The 15,254-nt window shown below is 43.0% G+C and overlaps 1 protein-coding gene across 2 annotated transcripts in view; it reads right to left on the bottom strand.

Moving 5' to 3' along the window:
- Positions 1-15,254, bottom strand: part of Prkcb (protein kinase C beta) — a 324,620-nt gene that overhangs the window by 277,566 nt on the left and 31,800 nt on the right. The gene's annotated exons all lie outside the window — the stretch shown is intronic.

Genomic DNA, 15,254 nt, shown 5'->3' with positions numbered 1-15,254 from the left:
TCAGTGCTGTGAGTTGGCTGGGCTCAGCCAGATGGCCCTGCAGTTCTCCTTGGTAAACAGGCTCACATCTGCAGGTGCTTTCACCCAAGCATCCAACATGGCTTCCTGCACAAAAGGCATGTGTTTGTCAAAAGCAATAGGGTTATTTTCTGGGAAGGAATTAATGCAATCGGTTTACCCAGTGATGGAGAGACCTTAGAGTCAGGTGTGGAGGAATACACTTGTGATTCCAGCACTCTGGAGGTTGAGGCAGGAAAAATGTGAGTTTGCAGCCAGCCTGAGCAACTTAGTGAGTCTCAGACCCAGCTGCATAGCAAGAACCTGGGTATGCAGGGAGGATTGGGGTGGGGGTTATCCTCTAGCTGAGTATCTAAATGAGTCCCAACTTTTCTGGTGAGCAGTTTAACTAGGCGTTAGACACACCTTAACAAGGGGCACACTCTTGAACTCATTTCCAATATAAGCAACTTTAGTGTGTTGATTACAATAATGGTCCAAATCTTCTCATGTTCCCAATAGCAAGGCTTAGTGATACCCTCTCAAACAGGCTCCGTGCCTAATACAATCACATGCTGTGGAAAATGGGCAAGCAGAAAATTTAATGTGAGTAAAAATAAGCAAAGCTCGGGCTTCAGGTCTTATCTTCTGTGTGCTCTGATACCCCATGGGCAATCCACCAGCTTTCTGAAAATGCATAAGCAGGCCTGTCAGGAAGAGCAGCCTCACCCGCAATGTGGATCTGCAGAGTTGAGCAAAGACCTGACGAGGGCACAACCGAGTTGTGGGTGTTTCCTACACAGCAAATCTAACTAATACATGCAGTGATCCTTAATAAATATTCAAAATAGGTGCCTACAAGATACAGACAAGTAGCTAACTAGCATTTTACAATAGGAGTGGCTTGGGTGAATTTTGGTATATGCATCTGGTAAAAGCCTACACATCTGTTAAAAATTCTTAGAGGACTGGAGAGAAAGTTTGTTTGGGTGCTTGCCACACAAGAGCGAGGTGTGAATTCAGATTCCCAGCATGAAGTTGAGCATGCTGGCATATGCCTGTAACCCCAGAGCTGTGGGTGGAGACAGATAGATCCCTAGAACTAGCTGGCCAGCTACAGGTTCAGTGAGAAGCCCTCACTGAAAAAAATAAGAAAGAAAGCAATAAAGAAAGACAGCCAAAGTGCCTCTGTCCTCCATGTATGCATACACAGACCTGAGTGAACCTGCACGCAGGTACACACACATGCCTACACTACCCACACACAGACACATGTATACAATCCAGAAAAATAATTCGCTATGGGAAACAATGTTTATAATGTATCACTGTATATATAAAGAAGGCTATAAAGCGGTAGTATGAGAGGACACTGTAACATTTTTCCTTTTGTTTCATGTCTATGTCCTTCATATGTTCTGCATTGACCATGAGTCAGAGCGTACAATTGTTGAATTGCTTGGGAAGTGGAATCTGAAACATTCTGGGCTCACTGGAGAGCATTGCTCAGAAATCACACACACACACACACACACACACACACACACACACACACACACACACACACGATGATCCAGGTATATACGTAGAAAATCCTCCCAGCATCATCACTGTGGAACCAAGATGCACTTGGTACATGATGGGGGAGAAAGAAGGCCTGGACAGACTACCATGTCCAGGAAAGCCCTCCATGCCTCAGTAGATTTGGGGGTCATAAGTTCAGCAAGATTTCCTGTCTTCTCCAGCCTCTCCTTCTTGTGTTTCTTTCTGGTTTTTCCCTTTGTTTTCTCACGGTTTGGATATTCTCTGAACCCCTTACAGGAGAATATGGAGGGTTCAGGTAGAAGAAGGAATATGGTGTGCAAAGATAAAGGGCATCCAATGCCCCAGCACATCGCACTCTGCCAGATCACCCCTGCACTGCAAGAGTAAGCACAGGAGCCATTCCAACTTCACCCCTAGACTGAGTGAGCCAAGAATGCAGACTCCTAACCCTGCTGAAGGATCCTGGCCCATCCATCGTGCAGTTATCAAGCTGGCTCCAGTCAGTCACAGCATAGACACACATGTGTCTCTTAGGCCTGAAATACACATTGGGCTGAGACCAGAGCACATGGATAGGAGTGCTGGCGCTAACATGATGTCAGACTACAAAATTTCCTCAATCTCTCTGAACCACTCTTTCTTCCTCAACAAAATGGGTCCCACATATCCCTTTAGACCGTGTTAAGTACACATGTAAATACATGCATTAACTTAAAACAAACAAACAAAAAATATCACAAAGCCACTGTACATTCTAACTTCTGATGAATGATGTTATCCCGCAAATAACATGCTCAATCCCTCAAGATAAAAACTCTGGGGCTTTTGCACAGTGAGGTTTAAGACTCACTGAAGTAGGAGTTAAAGCTCATGACCTTAAAACGAGTTAATCCACATCAGCTGACATTGCATCCTGAAGCAACAGAGCTTTAAACCAACCATGTCATCAGTCTTTAAAGTCCAGGCACAGAAGGGCAAGGGGTGTTATTTCATAACACACTTACTGAGATGGATGGGGGTGTGAGCTTTCCCAACACATCTGTCTAGCACCAATTAAAATGAGTGCTAAGGCCTTCAACAAAGGTCTCCTCTCAAGGGCTCCCAGTAACAGGTACATCTTTATCACTGAGACCAAGGGATTCATGCCATTTATTAACAGGCATTTGTTTCAGCAAATGTCACAGGGAGATGTGGGATGCAGCCATCTCCCAATTTGTACACACTTCTGATCTGTTGGTGAATACAGCTCTGGGAGGCCGTGGGCAGGGGGCTATGGGTTTTCACACATTACACTGGAAAGGCTTCTGACTACATGAGAAGGTGGGTTGTGGGCTGCCAGCCAAGCTAAACACTAACAAATATCCTTCTGGCCCAAACCCGAAAACTTTCTGCTGCCATCAGTGAAATCCCTTCCCTACGTCACTGTGATAAACAGACACAGGGCGTCTTCTATCAAAAGCTTCATAAAATGCTTAGCAACATAGCCCCTTAGAAAACTGAGCATAGGATTTAGAGTTGAAATCACTACAGCTTTCTCTCTCTCTCTCTCTCTCTCTCTCTCTCTCTCTCTCTCTCTCTCTCTTTCTCACACACCACACACACACACACACATTTTATTTTAAGTGTAAAGGTGTTAAAGGTGTTTGGTCTGCTCATATGTCTGAGTACACCTTGTGTGCCTCATGCCCATGAAGGCTGGAAGGGGGCATCAGATCTCCAGAAACTGGAGTTGTAGATGGTTGTAAGCCACCACTTGTGTGCTGGAAATTGAACCCAGGTCCTGTGGAAGAGTAGCTAAGCCATTTTTCCAGCCCCTGATTGAGTCTCTTAATTAAAAACTTGTGCTTTGTCCTTCTTTGTCTAGCTAGAGATTTTTTAAAAAACAAGTTATGTACATGAGTGCCTTGGTTGTGTGTACCTATGTACACCACTTTTGTGCCGGGTTTGCATAGAAGCCAGAAGAGATGGAGTTATAGATGGCTGTAAGCCACATGTAGGTGCTGGGAATTGAACCCAGGTCCTCTGGAAGGGCAACCAGTGCTCCTAACCAATGAGCCACCTCTCCAGTCCACAGAGATTGTTTTAATTATCACAGCTGCATGTGGTGATACACACCTGCACTTGTGACACTTAGAAGACTATGACAGGAAGACCTCAAATTCGAGGTCACCCTGGGCTACATAGAATGACTCTGATTCAACAGTCATAAGCATAATAACCTCTGCTGAATCCTAACACCACATTTAGATTTCTCAACATAGGAAACTGGGTAAAGTCCCTTGGAAAATGTTCAGGAGAGCCCCTGTCTCTTGTTTATATATTTTATATATTTTTTTATTTATAAAAGTAACATTTGTTAACATATGTTCAACAGGAAGAGAACTGGAGGACACCAGACACATGATTCTATGAAGCATGCCCTGTTACTGTTTCCAACATCCTATTTTATAGCTGAGGCAAGGAAAGGCTTATAACCTTAATAAAGACCCCAGTGAGAAGTAGAGCTGTGATTCACACCAAGGCAGAATAACATGTGAGTCTATGCTCTTCATCATCATAGTTGTATTGAATGTGGTGGGTGGGAGAATGGAAGAAAGGAAGAATTCGTGAATGGATGGATGCATTCATGGATGCATGGATGGGTGGTCAGTCATTCTCATTGGCAAGGAAGGTGCTGATTAGGAAACCAGAGTCAGCCTTATGCTCTGCAGGAAGAAGGGGCTCACATGCTTACAGAGATCACATTCACTCCACCAGCCTTTGATAGTCTCCACAGGCCCTGGTATAGGAAAACTGTCATGAGTTTCTGAGCACAAGGCCAGGGCCCTTCGTCAGACATGAATGATGCTCCAGGAAGACCCCCACCCACCTAATAACCTCAAGCCTCTTCCCCAGGCCCACACAGAAACCCCTTCTTGAGGTGGGTAAGAAGTAGCTCTATTTTGACAAAAACAGTCAAATCCAAGCCAGCTCAGGATAGACCAGACAGGTTGTGGTGGAGAAAAAAGCAGACATGACTAGGGCTGGAAGAAGGCAAAGTGGCGGTTATGGCAAAAACCAATGGTGTCTGAGTCAGAAGCAGCTGGTTTGAGGGTTTCCTCTTCCTTGGCACCAGCTCATGCTTAAAATGGGAAATGGTCACCAAGCCATTATCTGACTATCAGGGATTCATCTTCCTAGATAAAGAGAACACAGAAAGGAAGCAAGGAAAGTGACCCTGAAAGTTCTACCCCAGTGCAACTTGCTCGCACAGCCTGGCCCTGGTCTGGCTCCTGGGAATCCATCACCTCCACACTCACAGAGACACTGGAAGAGAGTTCACATACCCTCCCTCAGCTGAGCCAGGCTGTGCCCTCTACTGCTTCATCAAGCACCCCATAATCTCCACATCTGAAAATCCCAGAAGGCCAGCTCCACCCAGGAAGAGAGCAGACTCAGTGGCGGACACACAGCCTTCTCCAGCTAGGCTTTGCCATGGCAGGCTGTGAAAACAAAGATGCAAATGGAAACTACCTAAAGAGCAAAGAAAGGAGAGTGAAGCAAGGCAAATGCTTGCAGTCAAGTGTAGGACTCAGGGGCGCTCAAGAGAGAGCTGGACCTAGGAAGACAAGAAGAGCTCAGAATGAAACCCCGGGCACTCTCTGCTTGCTGAGACTTGAACCAAGTCTCCACAGAAAATAAATGAACATTTCAGAATAAACTATTATTGTACGTACATTAGAGAGCAAGAAGAGGAAGAAGGAAGTGGGGGCAGCTGTAGGGCCTGGCACCTCCAACTAGAGGGTTCTAGCTGGAAAGTGCATAGAAAGAACACACACCACCCTGGGACTTGAAGGTAAGGTCCAGAGCCAGCTTTGGAAAGAAAATAGGTTAGAGGGATGTCCTGGGCTCCACAGACCCAAGGATGAAGGGGAAACTGCCTTCTGTGAAGCTCTTGCTGTTGAGTAGGGAATTGCTCTGGGCTGTGGCAAGCTGCATGGAAGCCAGTCAGCTGGGGAGGAGAAGGCCATAGGGTAGATCAGACAGGACACAGAGCACCAAAGGAGATGGATGAAAACCGTGGTAATGAAACCCTTTATGAGCATTTGCTGAAGGCAAGGACTGCTTAATTCTGAACATACTGTATCCCAGTCATCTTTAAAAGGTGAAGATGAGAGACAGGGCCTTGCCCAAAGTCACACAGGTTAAGATTCGAATCAGAGTTTGTCTCAAACCACAGGTAACCTCCCCTAAGTTATCAAAAGCTAGAAAGAAAAGTCCCTGTCAATCAAGATTAGGCCTTGGGCAGGGAAGATGGCTCAGCAGATAATGGTGCTTGTTGTCAAGCCAATATGATCTGAGTTCAATCCCCAGGCCCTACATAGTGTAATAAAAAAAGAACTCTTCTCATGTGTTGTCCTCTGATCTGTAAACACACATTCACATGTGTGTGTGTGTGCGCACACACACACACACACACACACACACACACTATCCACAAACCAATGGGAAATCCCCCTAACAGCCAATCGAATGCCCACAAACAGCAGAACTAGTGGCGAAGGACACTTCTGGGAGGCTTAAATTCCAGTCACACCTCTTCAACCTTGAGCACATCTATCAACATCTTAGAACCTGTTTCCACAGCCACGTGAACATAGCGACCACACAGTTTTTTGAAGGTTGCTTTGAGGCTTGAAAAAGAAAATGGAAGCTATTTGATTAGCACAATTCCAGGACACAGCAGTTCATCAAGTTAGCAACCATTGATGCTGTTAGCATCTTCCTCCTCAGAACTGCTAATGCCCCACACAGAGCCAAAAAGAAACAAACCAAGACTTGTGCCACATTGCTCTGAGGTCAGTGTGATACTGGCACATAGAATGCTGAGGATTCTAGAAAGAAATTCAGAAACTCTTTCTCCTGCCAGCTCCCTGCTGTCCAGAATTTCTCACCATACATTGCCATTAAGAGCATACCCAGCCAAGCGATGGCACATGCCTTAGAGTCAGGCAGATCTCTGTTGAGTTTAAGGCCAGACTGGTCTACAGAGCGAGTTCCAGGACAGCCAGGGCTACACAGAGAGAGACCTGTCTCAGGGGAAAAAAATAAAAAAGATGCCTGATAGCCAGTAGGGGATCATGTCCAATGCAGATACCATCAACTGGCAGGACTGCTTAGGATAGAAACTGTGGGCCAGGAGGGTATCAGAGGAGACAAAGAATCTCCCAACTGCATATGAAATGCAAAATGGGTTATATTAGTGATGACAATAATATCAGCAAATTCCATTCCTAAAGAAATGAAAGTCAGTCCTTTAGTGCCTGGGAGGCTGAAGCAGGACAATGGGAAATTCTGAGACTAGATGGCTATATAGCAAAATCCTGTAAAGGAAGGGAGAGATGGCAGGAGGGAGGGATGGAGGGATGGAGTAAAAAGTAAAAAAGAGCAACAGAGAGGAATTCAGGGTTGATCTGCTTTGGAAAAAAAAAAAATGTAAATACGTGAAAATGCTGGTTGAATATTCACATGACCATTTCGTAGGGAATCGATGGGATTTCCCATGAGATTTGTTTACGCAGAGATAACCTGAGTACAGGACATGGATGCTGTCTCTTCAGAAAGGTCTAATAATACCTGAGTCAAACTAGAGATCAAATCTCTGCTGGAACCTTCTTCAGTAACTTACTCTGACTGTCTGTCTTCTCATCTGCCAGTATGGTGGCTATTGCCATGTGTGGCTACTGAGTATATGAAGTCTGCCTAGCTGAAATTGAGATGTTCTGTAAATTCTAAAAATTCAGAAAAAAATTTGAAGACTTGGTATTGGAAAACGCCAAATCATTTTAGAATGAAGACTAAAACAACAACTCGGCAGTTAGAGGATTTAGATTTGGTTCCTAGCACCCACATGGCAGCTCACAACTGTCTGTAACTTCCATTCCAGGACATCCAGTATCCTCTTCTACCCTCTGCAGACACCAGGCACACACACACAGTGCACCCATATACATGTAGGCAAATGCTTAGACACACACAAAAAAATAATTTTCTTAATTTTAAAAATAATTTTAGGATAATTATATGTTTCTTAGATAATATTTGTCATCTATTGAGTTAAGCACATCATCACAATTAATTTCATTTATTTCCTGATTTGCTAAACACAATTAGTTATAGCTTATAAATTACAGATGGCTTAGTCAGTAAAGCACTTACCTTTAAGGATGAGGACCTGAGTTGGACTTCCAGAACCCACATTGAAAACAAACAAACAACTGGGCATGCACCTCAACACACCTGATACCTAAAACCTACCCAACTACCTAGGGCTAGGGAGATTATGGCTCATAGAGTAAAACTAACCACCTCCAGTTTATTAGATTGCCATACTTTCTACCTGCATTTTAAGTGCTTATCCTTATACCCACAGATAAGTACAGTTCTTGCCCTCATCAAAGAACCTTCTATTTGTAGCAGATTGAGACCATCAAAGAAAAACCACAGCTGATCAAAATACAGAGACTGCCAAACATACAGTGGCGTGCCTAGGCCCAACAGCTACATCTCTATAACACAACTCCTGCACTTACTGTACTGGAAGCACTGTGAAAGAGGAAGTGGGAATATTGTAAGAGCCAGAGGGCTGGGAAGCCTGCCGTGAGACTGGGTCTCCTAGAAATGACATCCTATCACAATATGGCCACCTAAACAAGACCTGAACAATAAAAATAGTAATAGATATGGTTCTGTGGAAGGGGAAACCTAAAGGGTCCTGCCCATAAATAAAGAACAAACAAAGAATAATGACTATTGGCAAAGGGAGAAATAGTGTTCCCCAGAAATAAGCCCCCACTTGGTTATAACATACAAGCCATCAGCCCAGAAAATATGTACATATGAGAAACAATAAGGGACTCAACTGATTGTTTTTATATATATTTGACAATAATAACCAAAGAAAAAGAGGCTATGAATTTGGGTGAGGGGGAGATAGAAGGAATTGGAAGGAGAAAAAAATACAGGAAGAAATCATGAAATTATAATTTGGTTACAATCAAATAATAATAAAGAGAAAAGACTGAGTATGTTGGTATATGTCCATAATCATAACACATAGGAGGCAGAGATAGGCAGATCCCCAGGACTCATTGGCAAGCCAACCTATTATAATTGGTAAGTTCCAGAACAATGACAGACTGCCTCAAAAAACAAGGTGGATGGCTCCTGGGGAACAACACCCATTACCGACCTCCAACATCTATATATACATGCATACCTGAACAAACATGAACATGTACACAAAAACAACCTTAATAACCTTAAATATGATTCTCATTCATATTGTATTTCCATTGATAGCATTGACCTACAAATAACACTATAGACTTGGTAGGAAATTCAAAGATGTTATATGAAAGGCATACAAAGTATCCAGTTGACTGTTAATACCATGTTCTAGTTGGCATACCATCTGTCAGCAAGTCCTTTCAACTCCCAAATTTCCATGATCTCTGGTCTGGATACATACAGTTGTCCCTCACCCATCTCTCTACTTCCATTCCAGCCACCCCACTATCTATTCTCTGTTCAAAGCCAATGGGAGACATTATAAGTAGAGATCCATTGCCCATCCTCTATACCTAAACTTTCCAGGAGCATCTGAGTAGGTAATGTGGCACCTACCCACCTCCCACTTGCCAATCTCCCACTCACCTGCTTCACTCTTCCACACCCACCCCACCCCAACCATAATGATCATGTCATACCAGAGCTCTCCTTATGTCCTTCATGTCTCTCATCCCTGAGCCCAGAAAGGTATTTTCCTAAATTCTTCCTAGCTGACTTGCTCTCATCTTGTGTTCTCAAATTACAGATCACACTGTTAGGAAAACCTTTCCTACCTGAAGTAATCAACATTACCCTGTTGCTGATTCTTCATTCAATTTCTTCATGACATTCACCACAACCTGAACTCTTTTTCCTCCAGTAGTTTTTAAACTGATGTGTTGTTTGTCTTCTTGGGAGAAAATCAGCTCGATGAGGTAGGGAACTTTCTAAGCTATCTATCCTTACAGCCTAGCTTGCTGACTGCATGACTGGTACCCACTGAATACCAATGAGTGGTTATATTAACTGCAACTGTGAAGGAATACCCTCCCCAAATCCCACTTCTGGATAAATAGCCAAAAGAATTGAAACCCAGCAACTACCCAGGACTAGTGAAGGCACTGATCCTGAAGGAGAACCTACAACCACTATGTTACTAAACCAGCACAATCTCTAGCTAAAGTCTAAATATTTGTCCTTACACCTACATATGCATTTAGTCTTCACCCCTCTTCAAGGAAACTTCATTCCACACCAGACAGAGACCACTACAGAAAACCACAACCAATTAAAATGCAGAGTTGTGGATTCCAAAACAACTGCCACACCCAAGGTTCAGGGAACGCTGCAAAAGAGGGGGCAAAAAAGGCTTAAGAGTCAGAGGATCAGAGAGTTTGCTATAAGACTGTGTTTCTATAAAGTCAGAAGATACACCCATGAAGTCTCAGAATCTAACTGCCCAAACCTGAGCTGAACAAGGACAACAACAATAGACATGCTAAAATGGACAGGGGGGAAACCATGATATCTCAACCCTTCGTAACCAACTACAGGCAACTAAGAAATGCTGAGAATAGGAAAAAATAGCCTTCCCCAAGGAAGAGCACGCCATGCAAATAACTTTATACGAACTGAGAAGTTTACATTTACAGCAATTAGTGGGAAAGAGACCATGAATTTGAAAGAGAGCAAGGAGAGGTGTATGGGAAAACTTGGAGAGAAAAAAAGGAAGGGAAATTATGTAATTAGATTATAATCTCAAGAAATTAAAAGTCAATAAAGCATCAACAACAAAAATAAAGAGTTGTAACTGGAATCATAAAAAGGTATGTGTTCACAGGCGTATGATCGCAGTGGCTGAGAAGTGGGTGCAGCACACATGAATAGGTAAGAAGATACAGTTCGAAATATAACAGAATACTATTCTATCCCTAAAAGGAAGGCAGCTTTGACACGTGCTATACACAACATGGATGAATTTCAAGGAAATGGTGCTAAGAAGTCAACTGCAAACTGACAAGCTCCTATGATTCCCTTCTACAACATGTCTGATGCAGTCAAACTCTTGGAAACAGAAAGTCAACAATGGTTGGTGGAGACTGTAAGAAGGGATCTGGGAAGTTATTACCAAATGAATAGTGCATCCATTTTACAAGATCTGTTGAGCAACCATGTGCTGTCCACTTTTACAGCCTTAGACAGTAAACTTCACACTGTATGTTTTTAATAATTTTTTAAATTTTATATTTTTGAGAATTTCATACACTATCATTTTTTACCATCTCTACCCCTTTCTCTCCCCAAACTTCTCCATATCTCACATCTCCCCCTCTCAAACTCATGTCTTCTATAATTATTATTGTGAGATATATGTATATGTGTATATATATATATATATATATCCTATTGGGTCCAGTTAGAGTCGTCTGTATACATGTGTGTAGGACTGACCACCTGGGCATAAACAATCCATCAGGGGCTAGTCCTAAAGAAACTGTCTCTCCCCACACTAATGGAGTGCCTGTAGCCCCTTGACTAGGGAAGGAATCTTGTGAGGCCTTCCCCAATCCATTCTAATTTCAATAATTTAAAAAAAATAAAATTTCCATCTACCCCCAAAGAACACAGTGGAAAAGCAATAACTAAACCAGTTAAAAGAAAATAAGCACTTGGAATTGCTGAAGAGCCAATGAGTTGATGCAGGGCCATGTTGATGGTATTCATTCCTAAGAGCTTCACTTTGGGAATGATGACATAGACCTGAGCTCCATGAATATCACAGAACAGTCAGGAAGAAAGACAAGCATCCCACCCACGCCCCTCCTAAAAGCTCTAAATCTGTCCTGAGAACATAATTTGGCATTTAGACAAAGGATGTTATCAGTGTGCTGGGCAACTTTGTGTTACTGTAAGAAAACACTCCAGATAATTAATTGATAAGAATTGAAAGGTTATCTCAGATTGTGGTTTTGAAGCTTCCAATCTGATTGGCTCTGTGGCTGTGGGCCTATGGTAAGCAAACATATTTACACAGGAGCAATGGCAGAGCAAGGGCACAAGAAGAGAGGGCATAGCAGAACCCACAATCCCCCTCAAGTGTGTCCTCAATGACATAAAGATGTCCCAATAGGCCCACGTTTCAAGGCTTCCACAGCTTTCCAATAGAGCCAAGCTGGAGACCAAGCCTTTGACTCATGAGCCATTTAAGGACATCTAAAATACAAATTACAGCAATCTGAGCGGTGCTTATAGTGAGACATGGAAAGCTCCCCTCGATGTAAAGGCTGGTGAGACAAGAGGTGGGGATCCCATCACACGGAGCAGAAAACAGTGAAAGGTGAACTGAAACACAAACAGCTCCAGATGTCACGATAACCCTGTTTGTGTAATGAAGAAGGACAGAGATGAAGGTGTACACCATGGCATTGTGTCCTCGTGGAAGCATCGGATGACATTCTATAATCATGTTTTGTTTCTACAATGAAAAAAAAATCTTAAAGAAGAAAATACAACTGGGAAAATATTAGGAAACCCTAAGGGATTCCAGAGAAATTTCTAGTACCCTGTTTCTTTGACTAAAGTAAAAATTATAGCATGGGCAGAACCCCCAGTAAGGAACAGAAAATACAGAACCTCAGTTATGCAACTCAGAATGACCTGCAGAGGCTGCCAGCCACCCACAGAGACCCAAACAGATCTTTTGGAACTTAAACCAGGGCAGAGAAAACACACACACACACACACACACACACACACACACACACACACACACACACACACGAGAAAAATGTAATGGGACCCACTGGGAGATGAAAGATTAAGTATGCAGAATCACCAAGACAAAAAGCATTCAAGACAGCAGGCAGGAGAGAAAATTCAGCCCCTCGCTGATACTAGCACAGGCCTTGTGGCAGAGAAGGGAGGAAGTTCTCAAGGCACATTCCCCACTCCTCCTGCTAGGGAGCCCCTATAATTAAACTAATACCAAAAGGAAGGAGCCCTTATATTTAGCTGTCAACTCTATGAGCATAAGAGGTGAATCAGGCGTTTTCTTTGGCAAAGAGATGTAAAGACCCAGGGCCTGTTGCCTGACCTAGCTTTCATTGTGAAGCCTGAACTAGGGTGGGAGACACATAATCATGTACCATGTGACTCCCAAAAACCACAAGGCAGGAGCCATAGTGATAACAAGCACTGACAGAGCATAGCTTGGATACCAGGAACTGGTCTAAATGTCTTACAGAAGTCCCCTTTATCAGGGATGTGCTCTAAGACCACCACCACACCAATGGATGCTGAGACCATGAGTGTACCTAATCTCAATACAAGTGATGAGATATTGAGACCATCAATCTGATAAGCAAGACAGATAGCTAAGCCTCCTCCAGAAGGTAGCATATACAGCATGGATACACTAGAGAAAGTGTCCTACACAAGATGGAGCAAGATAGCAAGAGATTTCCATCGTGCCACTAAGAACGGCACACTATTTAAAGCTTATGAGTTGTTTATGTATACAGTCTTCCATTTACTATTTTTAGGTCATATCCCATAGCTCACTACAGGTAGCTAAAACCACAATAAAAAAACATCTATACACATATAACTGAAAGGTATGTGTGTGTATGCATATATACATATATATATATATGCATCTCAATCTAATTACTACAAGCATTCAATAAGGAAAATAAGTTTATTATCTCCTGTTTACAGGTTAAAAGAGAGGTTAGTGACTAGAGACATGGCTCAGTTGTTAAAGAGCACTCACTGGCTTCTCTTCCAGAAGACCCAGGTTCAATTCCCAGCACCCACAAGGCCACTAATAAACATCTGTAACTCCAGTCCCAGGGGATGCAATGTCCTTTTCTGGCCTCTTAGGTCACTGCATGCATATAGTACACAGGCACATGCAGGCAAAATGCCCACACATATAAAAATAATTTTCAAATGATTTTCAATCTGAGAGATTAAGTGGGTTGTCCAAGGTTACAGATGATAAATGCCAAGGCCAAGATTTGAACTCGAAGCTGGGGCTCCATGTTCTAGATCACTACTCTGCTCCCTTGGAAATCTAATAGAATAACCACAAGGCTATTTCCCAGATTATTATGACGTCTCTTTACAGCAGACTCATCTCAAGAAGCTTCAGGGTAAGCTCAGGGCTGACCCTTATCACAAGCCCTGAAAACCAAACAACCCACTCTCCCAATGCCACACTGTATCTCTGCAGTCCATAGTCCCCAGTGTATTATTTCATAAATCCCCAAAAATACGGAAACCAGCTATATCAATCAGCAGGAACCACACTGCATCCAACTACTGCAATCAATCTACTCCCCTGCCTCATGTTAACAAACTCTAAAGCCAGGAAGATGGGCCATGCTGCCCTGCACTAGCTGGCTTCATGACCCACAGAACACCAGTGATCTCTTCACACACCTAACCCCATCTATAAAATAAAGCTGATAATAGCATTTATAGTCAGCAGCCACTACTCACAGGTCCTGCCTCCCGATTCACCTGCTTGCAGACGCTTATTGTAAACCCCTTCCCCATCAGTACTCGCCTTGCTTCCATGATCATTTGCAGGTCTGTGCAGAGAGGAGAAGTGTTAGCAGCACCCACCGCACTCAACTCCTGCTAAACTTCAGCAGAGCAACGTTCTGTCTTCTTGTGGAGCTTCTCTCATGCTTTAAAGAAACATCCCTGTTGTATTATATCATCATCATGTTTTTCACGCTTTCATGTGCATTATTGATGACTTTTCCACAGAATGCCCCCAGGGGGAGTTATTAAAATATTGTCTGGTGTTCTGAGAGCAAGAAGGGGGTGGCATGTCAAAAAACGTGTTAGATAAAGCATGAGTTTACCGCTGTTGAGTGAGTGTCAGTAACGTGTTTCAAATGAGGTAACTCTAAAGAAATGTGTGTAAAACATAAGGCTATGGGCTTATTTATCTATTGAAAAAATTGTGACCAGAGAGTTCCTAGGACCCGGCTTTGTATCCCCCAGTACAATGGCTCTGTGTTCAGAACCATTCAGAATGACTTTGTAGCAGTAACTCTTGCTGATAGTGGAAACTGATCATAGCTCAAGTGGCTAGGAATGTTACAGTAACTGATGCCACCAAGCCCCCCCCCCCAGATGGCACTTAGATACTTAGATGCACAATGAACACTGTGTGGGCATTTCTCATCACCATTTAGACAGATTCTTAGCTGGAGGGCTGAGACAACATCACAGAAAACTGTGGCCCCATACAGAGCTACTTTCTTAAGGGGAACAAGGTGATTGAGCCAGCCTGCCAAATGCATGTAGGAATAGCTTTGAATGATGTCACTGACAAGCTCAGGTTCAAATCTGACTTAGGCTGAGGAAGGCTTCAGGGCACATCTGTGTGGTTGGCCCTACCAGGACCCACTTCTTTGCCTTCCTTTCTTTTTTTCCTTTTTCCTTTCTTTTTCTCCCTTCCTTCCTTCCTTTTTACTTTCTTCCTTTCTCTCTTTTTTTCTTCCTTTCTTTTAAAAATATTCTTTTAAAAATTCACTACAGTTTGTCACAAAGTTTACCTCTTTTGTCCAATCAGCCCCATCTAAAAAAATGTTCATTGTAATGAGCCA

The sequence above is a fragment of the Phodopus roborovskii genome, unplaced genomic scaffold (assembly GCF_943737965.1).
Source record: "Phodopus roborovskii unplaced genomic scaffold, PHOROB, whole genome shotgun sequence".
In the NCBI taxonomy this organism is placed as follows: domain Eukaryota; kingdom Metazoa; phylum Chordata; class Mammalia; order Rodentia; family Cricetidae; genus Phodopus; species Phodopus roborovskii.
This window is presented reverse-complemented; position numbering and strand designations above follow the sequence as displayed.